This window comes from Misgurnus anguillicaudatus, chromosome 5 (assembly GCF_027580225.2).
Source record: "Misgurnus anguillicaudatus chromosome 5, ASM2758022v2, whole genome shotgun sequence".
Lineage (NCBI taxonomy): Eukaryota > Metazoa > Chordata > Actinopteri > Cypriniformes > Cobitidae > Misgurnus > Misgurnus anguillicaudatus.
In genome coordinates, this window is record NC_073341.2 from 6,238,301 (window position 1) to 6,247,965 (window position 9,665).

The 9,665-nt window shown below is 42.4% G+C and overlaps 1 pseudogene; it reads left to right on the top strand.

Annotated features, from left to right (window-relative positions):
* The first annotated feature begins 1,550 nt into the window (after positions 1-1,550).
* LOC129413450 (toll-like receptor 9) lies at positions 1,551-6,574 on the top strand (annotated as a pseudogene).
* Positions 6,575-9,665: the final 3,091 nt, after the last annotated feature.

The following is a 9,665-nucleotide window of genomic DNA, read 5'->3' on the forward strand; positions in this document are numbered from 1 at the left end:
ATCAAACACCCCTAAGACACTGTAAAACACTAAAAGGTTTATCAAAACAAAAGCTGAAAAAATGAAAAAGACTGCAAAAAAATGGTAACACTTTACAATAATGTTGTATTAGTAATCATTAGTAAATGCTAACATGATTTTTGCATTAACTAACATTAACAAACAATATAGTTTTTCAGCATGTATTAATTCTTCTTAATGTTAGTTAAGGTCAGTAAAGTTGTTCATGTTAGTTCATTGTACATTATTAATGTTTACAGTTATGATGCTTGATTTTCTTAATGTATTAGTAAATGCTGAAATAAACATGAACTAAGATTAATAAATGCTGTAGAAGTATTGTTCATTGATAGTTAGCTAATGCATAACAAATATAACTTTATTGTAAAGTGTTACCAAATCAATCAACGTTTTAGTGTTTTTGTCTTGTTTTCCTGTACAGAAAAAAATCTTAGGTCATTTTAAAGTCATTTTCTAAAAATAAATGATCAAAATCAAGTGATTTTATGCCTAAAGCAAGAGAAAATAGCTGCCAGTGGTGTAAGAAAACTAAACTTAATTTAGGTTTCCGTTTAATTCAATGAAGTTTATTTATGTCAGGTGATCACACGCTCCGCTACCTATACAAATCCATCATCTTTATTTTTGTCTTCTTTTTATTTTTACTTTCTTAAAAATAATATTTAAAAAATAATATATAAAGTAATATATTTAAATTTCCATAATTATCTCATTACAAACTGTAAAGTTTGTAAAGAGGAAAACTTGGAAAAATGTAAATGTCCCAAACATTATGTCAAGGCATTGTATTTGCCCATATCATTATATAGCACTGCTATGTAGTATGTATATGAAATAATAATACATAAAATGTGAGAAATAAATGTGGCATTGAGTGGATATGAGTGGGATGGATCTTGTTACTACAGCTTTCACTTCCAGGTGTGCTCAGTTAAAACTTTTATTGCTTTTATTTTTGGTTTCTTAGTTTCCACCTTGTGAGTCTGAAAGTTATAAGATTTGTAAGATTTGGATGCTAGACTTTAAGGTAAGTGATTTTTTTAATTGTGTCTATACAGCGTAGGACACCAGCATAACCAACTGGTAATATTAATAAAGAAAAATTGAAAAATGTCATTTTCATAATATGAAATGTGTACCGCTGGACAGTATTTTCTTTTCACCTTACATGGGAATAAATGAAACTGTGGACATCTTACTGTAGTATATACTAATAGTGCTAACTGATCATTTTAGCCTATGCAGTATCCTTATAGTAACTGTGTAGTGTACTCTAAAAAATTATTTTCAATCCAGCGTTGGGTCAAAAAGGGACAAGCCCAGCCCATTGGTTGTTTCAACCCAATATAATGTGTTGTTTTAACCGATTGCTGGGTTATATCTTGGTAAATTTTGTCGGACAGGTGGGCTCGTCCTTTTTTGAACCAACGCTGGGTTGAAAATAACCTGGCATTTCTAGAGGGGATGGCACACTAGACGCGCAGCTCAGTGCTGCGCCGTTCTAAAAAAAATCGAACACATTGCATTCTATGACTCAGGTAGGTGCTCAAATCCCTGTCGCGCCCCAGAGCGCCACTCACATAGTTTAACATTAAATAACATCATATTTGTCCCAAATCATTAAAGATTAACATTGGCTGCTAACATATATATTTTGCATTTTGAAGTAGACGCTATCTGACGAAGCTTGCGCTATTTAATGTGCACTTCCGGTTTACGATACCTCAGAGTTGCCCTAGACGCGGCTCGACGCAGCGCTAAGCTGCGTGTCCGGTGTGTGACCCCCTTTAGAGTGTAAATAATGTATGCCATTAACTTGCATTACATTGTTTTTTTACTTTTCTTTTCTTGTGTCTCTAGGCCATGTTTGGACACGAGATTCAATTTTCAATTCAATGTTATTTATATAGCGCTTTTCACAATAGTTAATTGTTTTAAAGCAGCTTTACATTAATAGAAGCAGTGAAAAGCACAGAAAACGACAGATAGCACATCATAATACACGATAGCATAAGCAGTCAAATTTGCTGCGGCTATGACTCGACATTATAAGCGAGCGTATTACTAATGTAACGTCTAGAAGAGGAAGCTAAGTTAAGCCCAAGAAGGCTGCCTCCCCGGGGTAAAAAAAAACCCCTAGGAGAAAAAAAATCCCCTTTTAGCCGAGGTAATGAAAAAAGTCCTAGGAGGGAAAAACCCTTGGGAGATATATATGTATTTACACACATATAAACGGATAAGGAGATGAAGCGGAGATTAAGCGGGTTCTGCCGGTGATCGTTGGTCAGGCATCAGCTGGGCATCATGTTGAAGGACGGCCAGTAGATCAGAGGTGTGCCGACTTTCACATCTACCGGAACTGGGTCTGTTTGTCTCATTGTCCTCGGGGTCGAGGAAGAGACAGGGAGAGAAAAACAAAATCATATTAGCGTGGGGGCCGTTCACTTGTAATGCAAGTGTCACACAGTAATGTGGTTTAAATCAGCTTAGTTCCAGACAGACTAACTATTGCGGCATAATTATATTATCCACAGTTGAGGATTTTGCAAATTGGGGGCCCAATGCGAAGGTATATATGGTAACTAAGGGTCACCTTCCGATCTTTAAGAGAAAATAAAAACCTGTCAACCCGTTTGACTAAGGCCTGAAGCCCCACTGTCGTCGTTAATGCAGGTTCAGTGGCAAACGGGTCTATATTGCATACTATTTACAAGACCATGAGAAAACGCCAACATCGCAACCTGACCATACGTGTCAACCCGTTTGACTAAGGCTGGAGGCCCCACTGTCGTCGTTAATGCAGGTTCAGTGGCAAACGGGTCTGTATGGCATACTATTCACAAGACACATGAAAGCGCCAAAATCGCAACCCGACCATGCGTGCCAACCCGTTTGACTAAGGCTGGAGGCCCCACTGTCGTCGTTAATGCAGGTTCAGTGGCAAACGGGTCTGTATGGCATACTATTCACAAGATACAAGAAAGGGCCAAAATCGCAACCCAACCATACGTGCCAACCTGTTTGACTAAGGCTGGAAGCCCCACTTTCGTCTTTAATGCGGGTTGTACCTGGTTCTCATCCTGAGTCAGTTTCATTTTTTGACAACTTTGCATCTTGATTTCTATCCCTGTGAAAGCCATAATACTAACAATGAAGTCTTAAATGTCAACTGTCAGGGCAGACGTCTGACTAAAATCCCTAAATTCAAATCCCTCTCCATCATATCACTCAACTTGGATGAAAACCATATACGGCAAATTAAAAGTGATGCATTCTTAAAGAGAAGAGGCGGCCTTCGTGTGACCTAACGATTGAACCTGATGCATTTGTCGGCCTTCAGAAACTAACCTCACTCCATTTAGCGGGGAACAGCCTGAAGACCATTCCTCCTCTTCCAGAACAGCTTGCGGTCTTGGGACTTGAATTTAACAATATTTTTCATATTGATAAACCTCTAGGTACACCACGACTGAAACGCCTACTGCTAAGCAAGAACTGTTTCTACGCCAACCCGTGTTATCAGTCATACTTTATCAACCCACTTATGTTTCAAGAACTTCCTGAGCTTTTGAATCTAACTCTGAGTTACAACAATGTCACAATTGTTCCCTCACATTTTCCACTTTCACTAGAAAGTCTAGACTTGGGAGAGAACAAGATCACTGCTATTACTAAAGTGTCCTTTTTAAATCTTACACGCTTGCATCACCTTAACCTGGGGTGGAACTGCCAAAGATGTGAAGCTCCAAGAGCTTGATCTATCTGACAATTTGTTAGCCTACACCATACAGAACGGCACCTTTTACGAGGAGCTCCGGAGAGTTGTGTCCCTCAATCTTCTTTATAACTATGAGCCCCTGAACACCTTCTCTGAATTGATCCTATCACCCTCCATAAAGAAGATGACAGCCCTTAGAGAGTTGTATTTGAGTGGATTATTCTTCAAAGTGCTATCAAACCACAGTCTCAAACCTCTATCCAAACTGCAGAGACTCGAGTATCTGGAGTTACGCATGAACTTTATCTGCTCTGTTAACGTCAGCACATTCAGCCAGTGGAGAACATTAAGGAGAGTGGGCCTTTCCCAAAACATGTTTGCATTTAATCCATGTATTCCATTTTGCATGTTGGAAGCTATCCCGAAATACCTATCACACCGAGAACATCAAAAACGTGGAGAACTCGACAAATTGAAAAATTCAGTCTACCAAGCTCAAAACTGTGGTTGAACACGGTGCTGGGCTCCGAAGGGGACTACTGTACCTTATATTATTCAATGTGGCATTTCAAAAAAGAAATTTACTCTAAAAACCTGATGTTTGATCTGTCTCAAAACAACATCCCATGGCTGAATTCAAGTACGTTTAAAGACATGGACGAGGCTGTATGCATAGATATGTCCTACAACTACATCAGTCAAACGTTAAATGGCCAGCAGTTCTCACATCTAAGCAAACTAGCATACCTTAATATGGCACACAACCGCATTGACCTGTACTCCAACAGAGCGTTCCAGGAGCTCAGTGACACCCTTCAAGTTCTTGACCTCAGTAATAACAAATTCCACTTTGCAATGAAGGGTATGGGACATCGCTTCACATTCCTGTCCCATTTGTCTTCTCTTAAAATGCTGAGTCTAGCCACCAATCACATCGGTCTTCGAATCTCTAACATTCTAACAAGTAATTCACTGAAATATCTTGTTTTCTCTGGAAATCGTTTGGACATAATGTGGGACTCTAGGCGTAATGAATACATACGTTTATTTTAGGGTCTTACCAACCTTACACACTTGGACATTTCTGAAAACAAGCTAAAATCATTTTCTCCAGAGGCATTTGTCAATTTGCCTCCGACGCTCAGGGTGCTACGGGTGGATTCCAACATGCTTAGTTATTTCCCTTGGGGGAACATTTCAGTCCTCAAATACCTCTGCTACCTAAATCTAAGTGAAAACATGCTTTCTTTCTTACCCAATCAATAATCATTTTGAGCTCAATCTCATAAGTCTGGACTTAAGTCACAATCGACTAATTGCCATACCAAAGGCCTTTTTTAGTCGGGCTAAATATCTCAAAGACCTAATGCTTAACCACAACCAGCTGAAATTGCTCAATCTGCAAGCTCTTCCCTGGTCATTCCATAAAACAAATACAATCTGTGTTTCTGGAAAGCATAAAAACACATCCTGCAAACTTGTGCTGCATGCCAATCCATTTACTTGCAGTTGCGTTACATCTGAGTTCGCCAACTTCCTGAGAGAAACCAATTTAAATGTCCCACATCTCACCACACACATTCACTGTGCCTATCCCGAGTCACTGGCTGGTGTGAATGTCCTCTCGATAGATCTCCGTTCATGCCAGGACGTATTTGGGAGCTCCGCTTTTCTCTGTACATCACTGTTGACATTGGCAGGGACGATCATTCCCCTCCTGAAGCATCTCTATGGTTGGGACCTGTGGTACTGCATCCAGATTCTGTGGACTGGACACAAGGGACACACTTCAGCTAATGGTAACACGTCAGATAGCCACTATGATGCATTTGTTGTTTTTGATACAAGTGACAAGGCGGTCAGAGACTGGATCTACAATGAGATGATTGAGAGATTGGAGCACAAGGGGAGATGGCGCTTCCGACTATGTCTGGAGGAACGCGACTGGGTCCCGGGAGTTTCATGCATAGAGAATCTCCACAAGGCGGTTTACAACAGCAGAAAGACAGTGTTCGTCCTGACCAGCCCTAGTGGCTATTCTCAAGCGAGTGGAGTGGTGAAACAAGCCTTCCTTCTGGTCCAGCAGAGGCTTCTAGATGAGAAGGTAGATGTTGCCGTTTTGGTTCTGCTAGACCTTCTCTTCCCCAAATTCAAATATCTTCAAATGAGAAAACGGCTGTGCAAAAAGTCTGTTTTGTCCTGGCCCAGGAACCCACGAGCGCAGCCTCTATTCTGGAATAATTTAAGTGTTGCCCTTCTCTCTGACAATGTGAGAGAATACAACAAGAATGTCACAGAGAGCTTTGTCTGAAAGCCTAAAAATGACAACTGAAAGTCTAGATTAAAAAGCTGTAGTGACTGTCGTATCTATAACATAACTTGTGCGTACTATAGTTTGACCTCTGCAAGTCATTATTTGTTTGTTTTTTTCACATTGAATCTTGTATGTAGTATTTGTATATGTGTTTACCATTTACCAGGATAATTTAATTTATTTTCTTGAGTAATTGTACTTCATTGCTGTAGTTTTATTTTAGGGACTTTATACAATAAGGTTTCATTTATTACCAAGAGTTAACATGAAGTAACAAGTAATTACTTTCGCCATTTAATTGATTTCGCCATTTACTTTGGGATTAAAATCATTCAACTTTTTTCCATGAACATTGTGCTAAATTACAATGAACTATGGACTATTTTTCTTAACTAACATTAACAAACATTAATAAATGACATTAAAGTATGCTGCTTATTGTTAGTTCATATGTTAGCTTATGCGTTAAATTAAACTGTAAATACAACCTTACTGTAAAGTGTTTATTTTACTTTGTTTAATATTTCCACCCTCACACACAGTTTCATTTAGGTTTGAACAGTCATATTTCACAGATCATAACTTTATACTTTTATTTTTACATTTACAGTTTTATTTAAAACAGAAAAAAATACTCAAAGAAGTTTTAGTAATAATGTCATGTAATAACTCAGTCATGTAAAAAGATATCTTGAGTGTCAAAAGGCCTGTAAATGCAAACTATAGATATCATAATGTCACAGGAGTGACGATCTTTTAGGCGGAACCAAAAATTGGGAAAGTTTGGTTCCGCCCGGATGTTTCCACCCGGACCGGTAAGAGAAAACACCGGACATCCGGTAGCGTCGCGAACGCTGAAATCAGCCAAATTACACACAGCTGGCAGTTATTAAGAGGAGCGCCGGGTGATTGGACGAAAGCGACACCAGGAGAGTATTTTAGAACAACGTAAATCACGGGTTGTTGTTGTTGTTACGGTGTGTTGCTGTGTATCGTAGCGCCGAGTTGGGCTCGCCGGATACGCTGTTTGGATCGCTGTACTGCTCTCTCTCTCTCTCGCTTGGATCATAGGTCTATACAAAGGAAGATATCGACGACCTTATAGGTGGAATATTAGACGAATACTAACGTTGGATGAGAGAAACGGAGGAAGAGGAAAACTTACTGTTGTGAGTACGCACCTGTGGAAGAGTGGTGTTGGTGGCTGGAAAACACCTCGTTTATGCATCTGGAGTTATTACAGCGTGAAGTCAACCTAGGACGAAGGGAGACAGAAGTTGTGAGTAACTACATCTCTTGAAGTAGGTGTTTTATATGCAGTTGATTTATGCAATCGTTTGGAGTGTTTTTCAAGAGAGAACGAGTGGCCCTACCCCTGTACCAGCGTGGTGGGTGAGCCGAAGGGTTTTTGTGTAAGCAGCTACAGTGACGACAATAAACAAACGCTAGGCCGTCTACCATCTCCCTATTCTCACCCAGAGCAAAGTGGAAGAAGGCGGGCGTCTATTGTGTGCACTGAGCGTGGTGGGTGAGTCTTTTGGATGTAGAAATTTTCACTTGAAGTGGTGCTGTGTAATGCTGTGTATTGCAGTGAGAGTGCTGTGTTTTGTCTGACGTAACCCTGCCTTCAGTCACTCGTCCCGGGACGACGAAGAGGAAAAACGGCGCTAGAGAACATCTGTACGATTATGCTGTAGTGTGCTTCAGTCTGACAGTATTACAGAGTGGCGGTGAAGGATTGTGCGATTGGCGGTGTGCGTGAGTACTACATTTACTGTTGTTACTTTACCTGTGTCTTTTTCATCACTACAGAGTAGAGGCGAACGAGATCCGCCGGCCCGAGGTCTCGACGAAAGGGCGCCCCGGTCCGGTTTTCGATTGACCAACGGGTCTCGAGGAAAGGGCAGCGCTCGACCCGGTGTGCCGGCGTGACTTCCTCGCCCCTCTGTCAGCCAACAAGTCCGCCGAGTGGGTCTTGGTCCCCGGCGTCCCATTGTAAACCACTGTCCAATCGACGCATTGCATAGCCAGCCAGCGTTAAGCCCGCCACCCGTAGCCGTCTGCGAGATATTGAGCTGTGGAGAGAGCCATACCTACCTAGAAGCTGTAACCAGCACAGAGGTGAGAGAAAACCTAGAAATCGATTCACTGTGTCCTTGTATCCCAGCAGTCGTCTGTGGAGAGAAAGAGAGCCAGCGTGAGCACTGAGAGATTGAGCTGTGGAGAGAGCCATACCTACCTAGAAGCTGTAACCAGCACAGAGGTGAGAGAAAACCTTGAAGTCGATTCACTGTGTCCTTGTATCCCAGCAGTCGTCTGTGGAGAGAAAGAGAGCCGGCGTGAGCACTGAGATATTAAGCTGTGGAGAGAGCCATACCTACCTAGAAGCTGTAATCAGCGCAGAGGTGAGAGAAAACCTAGAACTCGATTCACTGTGTCCTTGTATCCCAGCAGTCGTCTGTGGAGAGAAAGAGAGCCAGCGTGAACACTGAGATATTGAGCTGTGGAGAGAGCCATACCTACCTAGAAGCTGTAACCAGCACAGAGGTGAGAGAAAACCTAGAAACCGATTCACTGTGTCCTTGTATCCCAGCAGTCGTCTGTGGAGAGAAAGAGAGCCAGCGCGAGCACTGAGATATTGAGCTGTGGAGAGAGCCATACCTACCTAGAAGCTGTAACCAGCACAGAGGTGAGAGAAAACCTAGAACTCGATTCACTGTGTCCTTGTATCCCAGCAGTCGTCTGTGGAGAGAAAGAGAGCCAGCGTGAGCACTGAGATATTGAGCTGTGGAAAGAGCCATACCTACCTAGAAGCTGTAACCAGCACAGAGGTGAGAGAAAAGCCTTGGAGCCGATTCACTGTGTCCCTGTGTCCCAGCAGAGTCTGTGAATAGAGAGAGAATAAACAAGAAGAGTGAGTCAACGAGCAAGGAACTGTGGGAGATAGGCGGCGAAACGCCGTGCGCTGCAGAAAGGTACACTGATCAGAAAAGTCCATACCCACACTCATTGTGATTTTATTCTCCCTCCAGGAAGGAAGAGGAGCGCGCCACGGGTAGAGGGAACCAGAGGCGGGAGCCAGTTCCCCGACGCAAAATCCCCTCCCCTTACCCTCCGTCTTCCATTCAGCCGTGGCCCCCTGGAGGACAGATTCTGATTTTAGTTTTAATTCCCCTTTCCCCAAGTCCCCGTATATTTTAACTATTTAAATAAATAAAGAATATTTTTATACTTACCTGTACTCGTTGTTGTCTGGTCATTGGGTTGGTTTTGGGGACCTCCTCGAGGTGGAAGTTTAGAAGGGGCGTGGCTTAAACATTAGCGGCCAGCCCCTGGCTTGTGACAGATTTTGGCGTAGTCGGCAGGATTCCACCTCGAGTTGAGTAACCAGACTAGCCCAATGACCGACAACGCGGGACCCGCAGCCCAACCCCGTGCGGTGCCTGTCTTTATGGGCAGCCCTTGGGTCCAAAAGTATGGAGGGACAGAGTCGGGAGTACGACTTACGGAATGGAAGGCCCAGTTGGAGTATCTAGCCGACCTGCAAGGCCTTAGTGTAGCCCAGCGGCTCCAGTTCGTGCTGAACTCCCTAGAGGGAGAAGCGCGGCGAGA